Source organism: Garra rufa, unplaced genomic scaffold (assembly GCF_049309525.1).
Source record: "Garra rufa unplaced genomic scaffold, GarRuf1.0 hap1_unplaced_001, whole genome shotgun sequence".
Classification (NCBI taxonomy): domain Eukaryota; kingdom Metazoa; phylum Chordata; class Actinopteri; order Cypriniformes; family Cyprinidae; genus Garra; species Garra rufa.
In genome coordinates, this window is record NW_027394276.1 from 21,394,112 (window position 1) to 21,412,335 (window position 18,224).

The following is an 18,224-nucleotide window of genomic DNA, read 5'->3' on the forward strand; positions in this document are numbered from 1 at the left end:
AAAATACTTTTCCCAGTCAGAAAAACTGAAAATCACTTCAGATAATATTTTTTCCTGTCAGATAAACTGAAAATCACTTCAGAAAATACTTTTCCCAGTCAGAAAAACTGAAAATCACTTCAGATAATATTTGTTCCTGTCAGAAACACTGAAAATCACTTCAGAAAATACTTTTTTCAGTCAGAAAAACTGAAAATCACTTCAGAAAATACTTTTCCCAGTCAGATGAACTGAAAATCACTTCAGAAAATACTTTTCCCAGTCAGATGAACTGAAAATCACTTCAGAAAATACTTTTCCCAGTCAGATGAACTGAAAATCACTTCAGAAAATACTCTTCCCAGTCAGATGAACTGAAAATCACTTCAGAAAATACTTTTTCCAGTCAGAAAAACTGAAAATCACTTCAGAAAATACTTTTTCCAGTCAGATAAACTGAAAATCACTTCAGAAAATACTTTTTCCAGTCAGATAAACCGAAAATCACTTCAGAAAATACTTTTTCCAGTCAGAAAAACCGAAAATCACTTCAGAAAATACTCTTCCCAGTCAGAAAAACTGAAAATCACTTCAGATAATACTTTTTCCAGTCAGAAAAACTGAAAATCACTTCAGAAAATACTTTTTCCAGTCAGATAAACTGAAAATCACTTCAGAAAATACTTTTTCCAGTCAGAAAAACTGAAAATCACTTCAGATAATATTTTTTCCTGTCAGAAACACTGAAAATCACTTCAGAAAATACTTTTTCCAGTCAGAAAAACTGAAAATCACTTCAGATAATATTTTTTCCTGTCAGATAAACTGAAAATCACTTCAGAAAATACTTTTCCCAGTCAGATAAACTGAAAATCACTTCAGAAAATACTTTTTCCAGTCAGAAAAACTGAAAATCACTTCAGAAAATACTTTTTCCAGTCAGAAACACTGAAAATCACTTCAGAAAATACTTTTTCCAGTCAGAAAAACTGAAAATCACTTCAGAAAATACTTTTCCCAGTCAGATAAACTGAAAATCACTTCAGATAATACTTTTTCCAGTCAGAAACACTGAAAATCACTTCAGAAAATACTTTTTCCAGTCAGAAAAACTGAAAATCACTTCAGATAATATTTTTTCCTGTCAGATAAACTGAAAATCACTTCAGAAAATACTTTTCCCAGTCAGAAAAACTGAAAATCACTTCAGATAATATTTTTTCCTGTCAGATAAACTGAAAATCACTTCAGAAAATACTTTTCCCAGTCAGAAAAACTGAAAATCACTTCAGAAAATACTTTTCCCAGTCAGATAAACTGAAAATCACTTCAGAAAATACTTTTCCCAGTCAGAAAAACTGAAAATCACTTCAGAAAATACTTTTCCCAGTCAGAAAAACTGAAAATCACTTCAGATAATATTTTTTCCTGTCAGATAAACTGAAAATCACTTCAGAAAATACTTTTCCCAGTCAGAAAAACTGAAAATCACTTCAGATAATATTTTTTCCTGTCAGAAAAACTGAAAATCACTTCAGAAAATACTTTTCCCAGTCAGATAAACTGAAAATCACTTCAGAAAATACTTTTCCCAGTCAGAAACCCTTTTCTTAGACCAAATCCTGTCAGATTGATTTATTATAATGTTATGTCTTCATAACCTTTTAAAAATCATTAGATTTTGAAGACATGACATTATAATAAAACATTCTGACAGGATTAGTTGTCTCTCAGCCAAATAAGGTCCCATTCTGACAAACCATACATCAATGGAAAGCTTATTTATTTAGCTTTCAGATGATATACAAGTCAAAATTTTGACACTTATGACTGGTTTTGTGGTCCTGGATCACACACACACACACACACACATACATACATATATATATATATATATATATATATATAAATAAACAATACCTTTTTTCTTTTTTTCCCTCGTTCTTAGGATGGCAACCCCATACAGTCGTCCAGCACCACTTCGAGTCAGGTGTGTTGCAACCTGCAAGAACCAAAAGGCTTTGACCTTTACAACACACCAGAATAAAATACATGCCGGGACATTTAATGTAACAACTTCATGTGCGCTAACTGATGGGGAGACAGTATACCTTTCTGTTAGAAATGGCATCGACCCTGAATTTGAAGAGGGGCAGTCTTACGTCGTAAAAAACTTCACCCTCTCGCACAAATATGGGCGGCCATGCGTGTTCGTCAATCGAGCAACAATAAAATTCAAAACAGCTCCACTGCCCATTACTGACGAGGCCAGAAGAGCAGCTAAAGAGGCCCTCTATCCACCTTCCCCACGCAAGACTGGTGAAGAAGAGGACATCTTCACAAGCAGGAGCTACCTAAGTCTCCAGGGGCAGATAGAAAAAGTGAGTGACTTTAAAAGCATAACTGAATATCTAACACAGTAAGATATTCATAACACTGTAAGCTATAAGGGGCTTTTTCGCTGGAGAGACAGGTTCATAGTTCCCTTAACTATTGGTGGGCATACTTACTCAATAGCATGTTCAAAATATTAAATATTTTTTTCCAGGTTAAATGTTGATTATTAGCAACTTAAACCCCCTTTTTTCTAAACATCTCTACTTAACTGCCGGTCACGCACAACCGCCATGCTTGTAATTTTTTAAATGGGTTTTATTTGTGTTTGTAGTTCTGGACCAAATCCTTTGCCAAAGAGCAATGGATTGTGGGCAATATTAGCCATTAGAGCAGGGTTCCCCAAATCTTACCCTGGAGGTCCAATGCGCTGCAGAGTTTAGCTCCAACCCTGATCATACTCACCTACCTGTTATTCTCTAATGATCCTGAAGACCGTGATTAGCATGCTCAGGTGTGTTTGATTAGGGTAAGAGCTAAACTCTGCAGGAAAATGGATCTCGAGGTCCAGATTTGATGATCCCTGCATTAGAGGGTGCACGCATCCACACTTCCAAAAATCGGCCTGAAATAGTGGACCATCCTGGGATTTTTGGCATACTCTTTTCATCATACTATGCTTTGGGACACACTTATTGTAATTTTACATACTATTTAGGACAGAGAGGATAAACATCAGGACGCAGGGTCAAAAATACTTCTTACCTGCATTGTCCTCACCCGTGTGTCATTTTTCAGGTCGAAGCAGCCAGGATGACCCGAGCGCAGGTACCCATCCTGGACTTGCGTATGAGATGCGGGTCCATGCTGTTTGACATCGCACTGTGGAGAGAAGAGGCCTTACGTGAACTCTATGTTGGGGACTTGGTGGAGTTCACCCACCTTAAGTCCACCATAACACCAGACGGCAAAAAAAAATTTGTCTCATCAAACTACACAACTGTCAAGGTACACAATTTATGCTGCACATCACATCCATACAGATCAGAGATACCCAAACTTGCCTCAACACCAGCTGAGAAGTTTCTAGTATGCCTAGTAAGAGCTTGACTAGCTGGTGTGTCTAATTAAAGTTGGAGCTAACTTCTACAGGGTAGGGTTGCACCAGCCATTCGTAAGTTCCTACTTAAATTGGAACATAAAGTCCACACTAGAGGCTTAGTAACTACTAGCTAGTTTGTAACTAAATCTATACATTATTTGGTTGCACCAGTTGTTCGTAAGGCAGGACTTAGCTTGTAGTTCGTAAGCTCTCCGTAAAGTAATGCGTAGTCGCATAATATGACGCTTACACTAAATCATCCAACAGCAACCTTCAAAATACGCGAGCGGAACTTGTTTAAATGCTATGAATTGTAATTTATCCTTCATTCTAACTTCTTTTGCCTCACATATACTAACGGTAAAAACAAGTTTCCATTAAAAAAAAAAAAAAAATAACATTAGACACATTTGTAAATAACATTCAGAGACTAATTGAAATAAATAAAGATCAATAAAAAAGGAAAGAAAGAAATGACATTTATTTATCATTTATCAATTGACATGCGCAACACGAAGCGCACAGAGTCACGCTGATGGGGTGTTAAAGACACGCTAAAAAAGAAACAAGTAGGTTTATTCACACATTGTTCTCTCTCTTAATATGTATGTGAGTGTAAATGTCAGCAGCATCATATATGCCTAAATGATTGAAGGTTGTCGGTTAAAAAAAGAGCATACTGATGCAGTTCACTCAGTCTGCTATTTTATTCCAACCGTTATTCCTGACCAGACGCTTCCGTAAATATTTAGTTTATACGTAAAGTTACGTTGAAACTAAGTTTAATGGTGCAACGCAAAAATATTTAGTAGTGCGTAAGTTGTAACTTAGTGTCCATTTACGTCGCAACTAGGCTAAGTTGTAACTTACACACAGCTGGTGCAACCGGCCCCAGGACACTGGCCCTCCTTTTAATAATGTATTAGTAAATGTTGAAATTAACATTAACAAAGATTAATAAATGCTGCATAAATGCAGTTCATTATTAGTTCATGTTAACTAATACATTAACTAACGTTTACTAATGAACCTTATTGTAAAGTGTTACCAAAAACTATTTATGACATTTATTTTTGATAATATCCTCATTTTTAACAGTACTGTAGTTTTGCAGGTAGGTTTCTTGAAGCATCTTGGAGACATGGCCAAATTTTTTCTGAATTTTGTCTGTCTCAGTTTGTTCTGTTTCGTCATGTCATTCCAGACAGATTTAGAAATGTAAACTGACATTTCCTACTGACACACTACAGCAAAAGTTAGAAATAATAATTGACTTTAAATTAAATAGCTAGTAAAAATACTAGAGGCCTAAGATTACATTGTTACCAGTATAACCATAACACTAACCCTTACCCTATATGTGAATTTTTTAATTTTTTTATTTCCAGATTATTGACCGGCAGATACTGGAGCAAGACCTGGAAATAATTGGGATTTCTCAAAAAAACGACACCCTTATCCTTCTTGACAGTGGGCTGGATGATTATGTTGTGCCAGCCCACTTCTATGCAGGCAACCCAGACGATTTAGTGAAGCAACTACCGTTGCAACTGAGAGTACGGCATGTTCAAAAACAAGTCCTAAGCATAAAATGCCTGACTTCACCTAACAATGAGGAAGCACAGGATCAAGCATCCCTAGATCCAGAACAGGATGTGGAATCACCTGATCCAGTTAAAGGAGGGGAATCCTTGGATCCAGGTCAGAGTGGGGAATTGCTGGATCCACTTCTGGCTGTAGCACCCCCGGAGCCAGAAGAAAGTGTGGATGGAGACACTGAATTCCTGGACGATGCAATGAATTAAATAACATCAATTACACTTTGAAAAAAGGACATTGAATTAGTTACTTGTTCTTCAGAATCAGAATCAGAATCAGAATCAGAATGAGCTTTATTGCCAGGTATGTTTGCACATACTAGGAATTTGTTTTTGTGACAGAGCTCCACAGTGCTACAGAAAGACAGTGACAAGACGATACATATTATAAAAAGAACAATATAGAGGTATACAAGACAGACAATGTGCAAAAATAGCAAAGACATTTGAATGGAGTAAGTGTGTGCTTTAAATAAATAACGGAAAAATGAATAAAGAATGTATAGTGTTGTATGTTCCACGATCAAGTGTTCATGAGATGGATTGCCTGAGGAAAGAAACTGTTTCGGTGTCTGGTCGTTCTAGTGCTCAGTGCTCTGTAGCGCCGACCAGATGGTAACAGTTCAAAAAGTGAGTGTGCTGGATGTGAGGGGTCCAGAGTAATTTTGGCAGCCCTTTTTCGTACTCTGGATAAGTACAGATCTTGAAGGGTAGGGAGGGTTGTACCAATGATTCGCTCAGCAGTCCGGACTATCCGACGTAGTCTTCTGAGATCAGAATTTGTAGCTGAGCTGAACCAGATGGTAATTGAAGTGCAGAGGACGGATTCAATAATGGCAGAGTAAAACTGTTTCAGCAGTTCCTGTGGCAGGTTGAGCTTCCTCAGCTGGCGGAGGAAGTACAGCCTCTGCTGGGCTTTTTTCACAATGGAGTCTATGTGAATGTCCCACTTCAGGTCCTGAGAGATGGTATTTCCAAGGAACCTGAATGACTCCACTGTGTTTACAGTGCTGTCCATGATGGTGAGTGGGGGGAGAGCAGGGGGGGTTTTCCTGAAGTCTATGATCATCTCCACAGTTTTGAGCGTGTTGAGCTCCAGGTTGTTATGACTGCACCAGACAGCCAGCTCTTTTACCTCCTGTCTGTAAGCAGACTCGTCACCGTCCTGAATGAGGCCGATAAGTGTGGTGTCGTCTGCAAACTTCAGGAGCTTGACAGAGGGGTCTTTGGAGGTACAGTCATTAGTATACAGGGAGAAGAGCAGTGGGGAGAGGACACAACCCTGAGGGGCGCCAGTGCTGATAGTCCGGGTGCTGGATGAGAATTTTCCCAGCCTCACTAGCTGCTGCCTGTCTGTCAGGAAGCTGTTGATCCACTGACAGACTGATGTGGGCACAGAGAGCTGAGTTAGTTTGGGCAGGAGGAGGTTTGGGATGATAGTGTTGAAGGCTGAACTGAAGTCCACAAACAGGATCCTCGCGTAAGTCCCTGATTTGTCCAGATGCTGCAGTATGAAATGTAGACTCATGTTCACTGCATCATCTACAGACCTGTTTGCACGATAAGCAAACTGCAGGGGGTCCAGTAAGGGTCCGGTGATGTCCTTCAGATAAGCCAGAACCAGTTTCTCAAACGACTTCATGACGACAGATGTTAGCGCCACAGGTCTGTAGTCGTTAAGTCCTGTTATTTTGGGTTTCTTTGGAATGGGGATGATTTCAGAACGTTTGAGAGAGGCGGGGACTTCACACAACTCCAAAGACCTATTGAAGATCTGTGAGAAAATGGGTGCCAGCTGATCTGCACAGGTTTTCAGACAGGCTGGTGTGACACCGTCAGGGCCTGGTGCCTTTCTTCTTTTGTTCTTTTTGAAGACCTTGCGTACCTCATCTTCACTGATTTGAATGGGAGTTGCAGGAGTGGGGGAGAGGGGTGATGTTGGAGGTGTAAATGGTGTCTTTTCAAACCTACAATAGAACTCGTTCAGATCGTCTGCCAGTTGCTGATTCTGCAAAGTGCTGGGGGATGATGTCTTGTAATTGGTGATTTGTTTTAGACCTTTCCACACTGATGAAGAGTCACTGGAATGAAATTGGTTCCTTATCTTTTCGGAATAATTTCTCTTTGCCACTTTGATCTCCTTTTCCAGTGTGTATTTGGCCTCTTTATACAAGACTTTGTCCCCTTTCCTGTAAGCATCATCTTTGACATGACGAAGCTGTCTGAGTTTTGCAGTGAACCATGGTTTGTCGTTGTTGTAAGTTAAGCGAGTCCTGGTAGGAATGCATAAATCCTCACAGAAACTGATATATGAAGTAACAGTCTCTGTAAGCTCGTCCAAATCAGTAGCAGCAGCTTCAAAAACACTCCAATCAGTACATTCGAAACAGGCTTGTAAAGCCCGCTCTGTTTCGTTGGTCCATCTCTTTACAGACTTTGCTACAGGTTTAGCAGATTTAAGTTTTTGCCTGTAGGTTGGTATAAGATGAACCAGGCAGTGATCAGAAAGTCCCAAAGCTGCCCGTGAGACAGAGTGATATGCATTCCTTATTGTGGTGTAACAGTGGTCCAATATATTTCTATCTCTGGTCGGACATGTGATGTGCTGTCTGTATTTTGGCAGTTCACGGGAGAGATTTGCTCTATTAAAATCCCCAAGAATGATTAAAACAGAGTCCGGGTGTTGTTGTTCTGTCTCTGTGATGTGATCAGCGAGTTTCTGTAACGCCAGGCTCACGTGCGCTTGCGGTGGAATGTACACACTCACGAGAATGAACGAGCAAAACTCTCGCGGCGAATAGAACGGCTTACAGTTTATGAAAAGCGCTTCAACATCAGAACAGCATATTTTCTTTAACACTGTTACATCTGTACACCACCTCTCATTGATGTAAAAGCACGTCCCGCCGCCGCGCGATTTCCCCGTCGATTCTGCGTCGCGGTCTCCTCTGAACAGCTGATATCCCGGGAGATGAATCGCGCTGTCCGGTATAGCCGCGTTCAGCCAGGTTTCCGTGAAACACAGAGCAGCAGAGTGTGAGAAGTCCTTATTTGTCCGGGAGAGCAGAAGGAGTTCGTCCGTTTTGTTTGGTAGAGACCGGAGATTTGCCAAATGTATGCCTGGCAGTGTCATCCTGAATCCACGCTGACGAAGCTTCACGAGCGCGCCGGCGCGCTTCCCCCGCGTCCTGCGCGTCCTGCGCGTCCTGAAGCCTTTGGTAAGCGCCGCCGCTCCGCCAACTATGATGTTGAGCAAAACGTCCGAATAATCAAAAACCGGTAGGAGATTTTGTGGTATGTTCTGCCTAATGTTTAGCAGTTCATCCCTTGTAAAACTGATCGTGTTTGCAAAACAAAAAACAGGAAAAACGAACAAAAACACAAAAACAACTGGAGAGCTAAGCACAGAGGCTGCCATTCGCGGCGCCATCTTGATCATCTTGATCATCTAAAATTAAAACTTTAATTTTATCATTAATTCTTGTTGTTCATTTATTTATTTTTTTACTGTTTTCTAATTTTTGTTATTTTTCTGTAATTTAATCTTAATATCTTGAACAAATACACTAAATAGCTAAATAAATTAAACTTTAACCTTTATATATTTCTGTAAATATTTCTGTAAATAATGTTCAACGTAATATTGTATATTATTCAACAACAGTTTTTTTTACTTTGTTTTAGCCATTTACTTATTTGTTTCTGATTTGTTCTTCTAAGCAACACTTTATGCATGACTGTAGATGATTTGTTTAATTCTTGGTTCAAATGATAAATTCTTTATTGCACTGCACAATTACTAAGTCTGATCATTTCATACCTTCCCACCACATATACATGTATATATAAACACCAGAGGTGGGCAACGTTGATCCTGGAGAGCCGGTGTCCCTGCAGAGTTTAGCTCCAACCCTAATCAAACACACATGAACAAGCTAATCAAGATATTCAGGATACAGGTTGGTGCTAAACACCCCTGCTTTAAAGGGTTATTTCACCCAAAAACTTTAATTTTATCATTAATCACTCACCCTCATGTTGTTACAAACGCGTAAGACTTCGCAAGGATACTACCACGTTTAAGGCCCAGAAAAGTAGATCAACAAAGTAGTCCACGTGACATCAGGGGTTCAACTGTAATTTTACGAAGCTACGAGAATACTTTTTTTGTACGAAGAAAACAAAAAATAGTTACTTTATTTATTTAAAGATACCTTAAGATAATGACTTTATTCCGCATTTTCATCTTTACTGCGTCATTTGTGGACACGAGTTCACTAGAGAATTCCGACGAATGCATGAGTCGGCGCCGGCGCGGACCCGGCGTTATGACGTTGAACACATGCGCCATGCCTTGAGAAGATGCACGTTGTATAAAACATAGATATATATACATAGATGCCTCATTAGCGACTGTTTCTATGGGCCGTTATACGTAAGCCATCCGCCATTTCACTGACTGCGGTCTACTTGACGTCATTCACCCATAGATCTCATAGTAATCACTAAAAATTCGAAAAGCCACAGTCCTGCACAGCCGTTGGTCTGCGAACCTACAGTATGGTGAATGACGTCAAGTGGACCGTTCCAAAATGGCGGACGCATCTACGTGCTTGGAGCGGTCCAATGCGGTATCTATATATATCTATGGTATAAAAGCTATTGAAATCTATAAATCGGCGTCAGGGTATTCTCGTGAACGCGCATCCACAAGTGACGCAGTAGAGACAAAAATGTGAAATTAAGTAGTTTTTGTTTTCTTTGCGCAAAAAAAGTATTCTCGTAGCTTCATAAAATTAGTTGAACCACTAAACACGGACTACTTTGTCAATCATCTTGGGCCTTAAACGGGGTAGGAACCTTGCTGTCTATGTGAGTCGGGGACCTCTCGGATTTCATCCAAAATATCCTAAATTGTGTTCCGCAAAATGAAAGAAGGTGAGTAATTAACTAAACCTAAAGTATTAAGAGTTAAAGTATTAGAGCTAACAGATTGGCCTGCGTTTTCAAAAACGCATCATAAGGCTAAGTACATCGAAGAACCATTAAAACCAATGGAGTTTCGATCATTTTAGGCTTTAGGGAAATGCACCCCAGGACAGAAATAACAATGAATGCTGCGATCGATTTACCTCAGAAGTCGAATGTCGAAGCTGGGAATTACATCCCATCCTTAGTGGGTCGCGTTCCTTCGACACTGCAGAACACCAGAGCCACCGCAGCAGACTCATGACGGTAGTGGGCGGAGTCTCCGTCTCAGATCGGAAGTGGGTGAAAATCTTTACAGTATATGGTGAAATGGTGTATATGGTGAAAATAATGATCAACTTTTATGTTTTTTCTATTCCTTTTCTTATTTTTAATGTTCTTGATAGCGTGTTGTATATTATTGTTATTTGAAAAAAAAAAAGTAATAATGATCAACACAACACCAGAATTTGCACTACGTATCTTTGTGGACTGTTTTTCAAAGTTAAAGCTGTTAATATTAAGTCAGTATTTATTTAAAAGTTTTTAATTAAAAAAAACATATGTATATACATATTTATAAATATATATGTGTATTCACACCTATTTTATATATCTGCAATCAGTCATTTTTGGGGGTTCCTTCTTGTATCGTTTATTGGTGGTTGACAAGCCAAAATATGGTGAATTATGGTGAATAACTGGAGTATGAGGCATTGACAAGGAAGAAAAAAAAATCTACCTTCCAATCCAGTTATTTGAGATAATTGAGTATTTCTTTATGCAGTCTTGACTGCTCTGAAGCACAGCTTATTTGATCAACTGGAATTGGTTATATCTAGATCCTTCAATTTCTCAAAACTCTTCCAGAATAAAAAATTACTGGTGTTCATGCTTTTCTTTTTCTAGTGATGTTACATTCAACACGGAAGTTCCGAAACTTGTATCAAAAAACGACACATTTATGCATAGATTTCATTTATGATTTTATGTTTCATATATTTTACTTATTTTAGTGCTAGTACACTGACATAAACGAATGACTTTGACAATGACGATTGTTTATATACAATAAAATAAAACAGAGAATCATTTGTAGAACCACATGTAAAACCAGTGGCTGTACACAGCACTTTGGAAGGTGTTATTCCACTAGATGGCAAAGTCTAAATCAAAATCTATCTATCTATCTGTCTGTCTGTCTATCTATCTATCTATCTATCTATCTATCTATCTATCTATCTATCTATCTATCTATCTTAAAGTCTATCAAACTTCAAGCTTCAAACTTTAAAACTACTTAACTTCAAACAATTTCAGACTGAAATAGCATCTAACTTAAAACTTTTCAAACTCTATCTATCTATCTATCTATCTATCTATCTATCTATCTATCTATCTATTCAATCTTCAAGCTTTAAAACGGCTGAAAACTTAAAACTATTTCAGACTGAAAACAGTCAAACTTTTAAAACTTTTACAAACTTTAAAAACTATTTTAAACTATCTGGTCAGACTTTCTCAAGCCAACTTCAAAGTTTGTCTTGACGAACTTTTTTATCTAGTTCTTATTATTATTTTTATTATTCTTCTTCTTCCTATATAAAATTTCTGACTGCTACTCCTCCTAGAGCTTTAACTCTACAAACTCCAAACTCAGCCCAGATCTTCAGACTGGTCAGACTCGATATGCTATATCTTTTCTAACTGATCGGACTTACGGTTTTCCTAAAAATCCCGATTAAACCTGGGAAAAAAATCTCATTGACTTACATTGATGGAATGTTCAACTCCAACTGTCAAAATTCAAATTTAAACTGCCAGAATCCTTTGAGACTCAATCAAGCTTCCCTTCTATGTACTATATTTCTAATCCATTCAAACTCATTCAAACTCATCTATCTTTCTAAGTCATGCTAACAATATGCTAATCATGCTAAAATCATGTTAGTGACTTGCTAGTCATCCTAAAATCATGCTAGTAACTTGCTAGTCATGCTAGAATCATGCTAGTGACTTGCTAGTCATGCTAAAATCATACTAGAGACTTGCTAGTCATGCTAAAATCATACTAGAGACTTGCTAGTCATACTAGAATCATGCTAGTGACTTGCTAGTCTTGCTAAAACCATGCTAGTGACTTGCTAGTCATGCTAAAATCATGCTAACGACTTGCTAGTCATGCTGAAATCTTGCTAGCGACTTGCTAGTCATGCTAAAATCATGCTAGCGACTTGCTAGTCATGCTAAAATCTTGCTAGCGACTTGCTAGTCATGCTAGAATCATGCTAGTGACTTGCTAGTCGTGCTAGGATCATGCTAGTAACTTGCTAGTCATGCTAGAATCATCCTAAAATCACGCTAGTGTCTTGCTAGTAACCGCATAGCAACACCTTAGCAACCACCCTGGGTACCCTAGTAACCGCATAGCAACACCTTAGCAACCACCCCGGGTACCCTAGCAACCGCATAGCAACACCTTAGCAACCACCCTGGGTACCTTATCAACCACATAGCAACACCCTAGCAACCACCATGGGTACCTTAGCAACTGCATAGCAACACCTTAGCAACCACCATGGGTACCTTAGCAACCGCATAGCAACACCCTTTTAACAAATGGACAGATTTTTTTATTGTTATAAAATGATCAAGAAAGACAAACTCAAGTAATTATGCTTAAAATAAAATTTGATTCAATTTTTGCCCATTTGGATCGCACTTAGTCTGGAACCTCACCCTTAAGCATGACAAACTGAAGTAAAACAGTCCAGAATGACATACTGTTGGGATCACTGGAACACACAAGCCTTTCCACCACGTCAAGGTGGCGATCCTTGGAAAGGACATTCACTCTCCATTCATTCTTTATCTAACACACTCATACATGCACACACACACACACACACACACACACACACACACACACACACACACACCTTCCCTATTTAACACATTCACACACACAGGCACACAAGAAGTAGACACAAAATGTTGCAATTTTAGTCATATACTGAATTTATTTGCATTAGTATTAGTGTTATTATTTCTTGAAATTATAAAATAAAGTTACAGAGGTGTTGTATGAGAGATCTATGTAGTTTCTTTTTGTATGTGATGTATCTATTCTAAAACACAATACACAGGATCATGATAGCTGTAATATGTTTGTAGTACTCCTGCTCTGATGTTTGATTGTGCACCACTTATGAACACAGGATCCAGAAGAGTGTTGTTTTCAGTTGTCCCAGTGCTGATTAGCTGTGTGTATCCTTTATCTTCAAACAAATTGAGAATAGGTTTGTTGCAATGAGACAGTTGATCTTCATTTAAGTCTCCACACACTATAACAGGTTTGAAATCCATGATCTCCAGAGATGTCAGTAGGGCATTCAGGTTTGCCAAAAAGTTTGCTAAATTGTAACTGGGTGGTCTGTAGATAACGGCAAGAAGTGCTTGTTTGGGGGCTTCTATCTTCAAAACCAAATATTCCAAGTCAGTAACATTCTGGATGTACATCAGAGGAGAGACTTGAAAGCTGTTCTTCACATAAATGGCCACTCCACCACCATTCTTGTTTGCCAAATGGACATAGTTTGAGTAGGATGCATGTCTGTTGCGTTTGTACATAGTGTAACCATCTAGCTGGAGATGTGCAGGAACCACTGAGCCTGATAGGTGTGTTTCAGTGAGACACAAAACATCAGCCAATAAAAGTTCATGATGGCATTTCAAATCATCCATATGACACTCCAGCCCCTCTGTGTTATGATGAATGATTTTAAGAGCTGTACTTATTTTTGAGACCTGTGCAATGTGTAGGATGGGTTGGACATTGTGGAAATCTGCTTTTGGCATGTTCTCTAAGGAGGCACTTATTTCTGGATCACAGAAAATTTTCTTTTCATCAAAGTCAGTAATGTGCAGTCCGCTGAGTGATGTTGTTCTGCTGAGTGCAACATATGCCATGCCTGATTCAAATATGTGCTTTAGAGATACGACAGCACAATCAGTTGTCATTCCTTGGACTTTATGGATGGTGCATGCAAAAGCAAGCTTCATGGGAAATTGCCTTCTGACTGTCCCTTTTCTTTTCAATGTTTCCTCTGACCTCTCAATATAGACAATATTGTCATCTCCATCAGGTGCTTTGTTGCGATGTTTCTGTCCAGCAGTTACATTATCTAGATGAAGACCAATTGATTGAACAACAGAAACACCACCTTGAGTCTGAGCTGTTTTTATTTTTGCCACATTGCCAAAAGTACCATTAACTAGTCCATCTTCTACATCAATATTTCTAGTAAGCATCACTCGTGCACCAATAGCAATCTGTAATGTGTCAATAAGATCACGTTTGTCTCCTTTAAATGGTGCAGCTTGCCTTTTCATTTCTCCTGTTCTTGGATCTTTTTTGTAGTCATGGGCATCAATGTTGATAATATCAGAAAAGTGTGATGATATGGCTTCAGTGTTGTGATTGTCTACTTCCTTGTTGGTTGCATAGATGTGTAATGCATCTGTAGGACACTCTTCTGGGGAGGATCTTATGACAGCTTCTAACATGTGCTGGTCTGCTTCAGTCAGTTTCTCATGCTTCTGTTTCACCCTCAGACGGTTGAGCAGCTCAGCATATGCGAGATCATCTCTCTGCCTCATTATCTGTGTCAGTGTTATCATTTGAAAATTATCTTTCCAGAAATCCAACACATGGTCCTCATAGACACACAGTGGTTTTGCTCTTCCTAGTGGTGGCAGCTGAAAAAAATCACCAACAGCGAGTACGGACAATCCACCAAAAGGTTTCTGGTTTCCTTTTATCTGCTGCAGTCTCCAGTTCACATAGGCAAACAACTGTTTTGACACCATTGATATTTCATCAATAATTAAAATGTGTGCATTAGAAAGGTCTGCCCTCATTTCATCCAAGCTGTTTCCGAGGCCTTGGTATGGAGGCTTCAAGCTTCTTGGGAGTTTCAAAAGACAGTGCAGTGTTTTACCTGAGATGTTAAAGGCTGCAGTGCCTGTAAATGCAGTTAAAAGAACAGTAGGCTGTGAAATGTCAGTATGCTCTCGCATGCATGGAAGCCTACGCAGGATTTTGGATGCTTCTGCATAAATAGATTTAATAACGTGTGATTTACCAACTCCGGCTCCTCCATTCAAAAAATACAGAAATGGTTGTGGCCTTTCACCAGAAACACATCTTTTGCACCAGTCTCGCACAGCATAAAATATGGAAGCTTGTGTTTGATTCAAGCTCTGATACATTTTGCGAATCTGTGCATGATTTAGTTGAGCAGCTTCCATGAGTGGCATAGCTGTGTTACTGACAGAGGTAGATGCTGTGTATTCAGGAATGTCTTCTTGCTCATTCACTTCATTAGGATCAGTGGGTTCACGTTCCATAATGCTCTCCAATCTGATCAGTTCATTTGCCGGTGCCAGTGTAGTCCATGCATCTTCAATTGGACCATTCTGTTCAAAATCCTCAATTGCCTTTTCTATTGCCTCATTATGTTTTTCATATTTCTCACGGTTTTCATTTACAATGTTAAAGACACGCTGCAGTTCACCTGTGCCTGGTAGTTTTACTGAAGCAAATGAATAAAATGATTCATATGTTGGGAATCTCGTGGACTTCAGCTGTTCATCTCTGCGATATGGCAGGTAAAGTTTTAGAAGAGTTCCATAGAATTTTTCTGGGTTTTTCTGCTGTGAAAAACGAGCAAATCTAATGACAGCAGGCTTTCCCCTTGTTCTTTTCTGTATGTGTCCCATGTTTTGTTGAAGTGGCAAAACATGTTTACCCTTTTTCTGTCTTCCATAAACAATGCGGTATTCACTTGCAAATTCAGCCATGCACATGTTCTCAAATTCAGGTCTGTTTGGTCTGGCCTTGTACTTGTCTGGCAATCCTTTCATCCACACATTCTCTACGTCATCATCCATAGTCTGCAAGTACTTAATTGGTAAACTCATCTTTACAGCGTTGTCATCAGTAGGTATGAAAATGACAGCACGTGATGTTGATTTCAATTTCAGACTGCATGTGCGAGCGACTGCCTCTTGAGCGCTGACCTCTCTGTTCTTTGAATATGCATTCATGACCTGCTTCATGCACTCACGGTCTGACAGGTTATCATGGCTAGAGTCTTTTATCACTCTCTTCAGGTAATCACTCATCTCATGTTCAGCTTTTGAAATGTACGAGAGCATGTACATGATGCAGCTGTAGGGGTTCAGAATGAACTGTATGTCCATGTTTGCATTCCAAGCTCTCAACAACATTGGATTGTAGCCATTAACCCAGCAGTCCTGTGGTCGTCTCTCCATAACTATTAAACTTGATGTAGACATAGCCTCAATATGTTTCTCATACTGTTCATAAGTCATGTTTACTTGATTAAGAAGCTGTGTAATGGTTTCAAAATTCTGATTTGAGTCATTCAGTAGATCCCACACCTTCTGAAGCTGTTCTTTTGCAACACTGGCATAATCTCTTTCCTCTGGTCCATTCTCTTCATCAGACTGATCTACTGGAGGAGGTCTGGGGCGGGTTATCGTGGTTCTGTTAATGGGTGGTTTAGGAAATCCAAACCTGCAATGCTTCTTGTTCTTTCTACAAGATTTGGAGTGACTACGGCTATGCATCTGCACTTCACTTACAATTCTGTGCAGTTCTGGGTCTTTGTCTGGGTCTGGTAATTTGCATGAAATGTATTTATCAATGAAATCACAAACATCCTGATCTTGATCTTTTTCAAACTCTGGTGCATCTTTCACCCAAAATAAGCAATGAATGTGTGGAGAGCCACGTAACTGGAATTCTACTCTGTAAAAAAAGTCAATTACCTCACCGATAGGTCGAGCAGGTGACATGATTAGATCTCTCAATAAGGCTTCAACACGTTTTTCAAACATCCGCATGGCTGTGACTGGGTTGCTCCTGAGGATTTCACATTTTTCAGACCAGTCTAAATCAGCAAAGTTCACAGTTTCACCTTGTTGTGCTTTAATAGCATTTATCACTTCAGGCCATCTCATCTCAGCAGCACTAAATGTACAGAAAAATGTGGGAGTGCCCAGCTGCCTCATCATAGCAAACAAATCACGCAGTGTTTTCTCCCAGTATGCTGGAGTCCCTCTTAATGGTTGCATGAAACGTGTAGCCTCCTTATTATTCACAAGCTTTTCTAACTCCTGTTTGTCTTGCAGCAGTGAACAGTTTATTCTGCGTCCATCACGGGTCATGGGTTTTGCTTTCCTCAGTTGGATAGACATACTAGATGTGGCCATGTGCATTTCAGTGACAAACTGTGCAAAGAAGATGTAGCTTGTATCTTGTGCACAACGATTGTCAATAGAGAATAGCCTTGTGTTAAAGTACCTGCTGGGGGAAATATGTGTTGCTCTGTTGGGCTCATCAAAGGTATTTTTTCCATTAGAAAACAGAACTGGGAAGGCCATCGATTCCAAATTTCGAATTTTAAAAATGCTTACAGGACTGTTTTTTGCTGCTGGGGCAATGCAGAATATCCCATCATCATACGACAACAGCTGCTGACCAAGATCTGGGGGCTGAAGGCATGTATCCAAAGCAAGGCCTCTTGATTGTTCTTCTGCAGTATTCTCTGGGTCATCACTTGAATCATCGTGTTCATTCCCATTGATCTGTTGTCCAGTGTTCTCATTTTGGCTGCGGTCAATATCCATGCCCTCATCAGGAGCAATGATGTCATCTGTAGACTGTTCATGCTCATTGAACATTTCTTCTTCTGACAGTTCTGCATTGATGACAATATCTTTATATTCTGAATGGATTTCTTTTAGTTTTCTTAAAGCTGATAAAACCTTATGCATGTTCAAAGTCTGAAACTGATAGTGACCTTGGTAGCACAGGCGTCTTTTCAATTTCACTGTAAGCAGCTGTGATTCACTTCTGGGTCTGGGTAAACAATTTACAGTTGTTTCTACTTCAGATGCAACAGAAATGACAGCTCCCTTGATAGCTCTCTGTTGGCCTTTAGGAAGTGTTAAAATTTTTGCAAAGGGAATGTACTTTGCAATTACGTGTCTTTCTAGAATATTCAAATCACACAGTTCTGGAGGGATGGGAGTGAACTGAAGATTGTTGACTACAGCGATATCTGGCATTAGACCCCTCAAAAGTGTTGTATGACAGCAGTGACAGATCCACTCTGTTTTCATGTGTTCCAATGCACACGGATCAGGGCAGTCAG

The 18,224-nt window shown here is 39.3% G+C and overlaps 1 long non-coding RNA gene across 2 annotated transcripts in view; it reads right to left on the bottom strand.

The window, feature by feature from the left end:
• LOC141302403 (uncharacterized) overlaps positions 1 to 5,220 on the bottom strand; it is a 12,076-nt gene extending 6,856 nt beyond the window's left edge. The window contains exons 1-4 of one of the 2 annotated variants that reach the window (XR_012342391.1): positions 5,081 to 5,220; positions 3,079 to 3,195; positions 2,091 to 2,339; positions 1,900 to 1,981 (exon numbers count right to left, since the gene is read on the bottom strand). This is a non-coding gene — a long non-coding RNA (uncharacterized lncRNA). The remainder of the gene's footprint in view (positions 1 to 1,899; positions 1,982 to 2,090; positions 2,340 to 3,078; positions 3,196 to 5,080) is intronic. The other variant, XR_012342392.1, reaches the window with a different exon arrangement.
• Between the last annotated feature and the right edge of the window lie 13,004 nt (positions 5,221 to 18,224).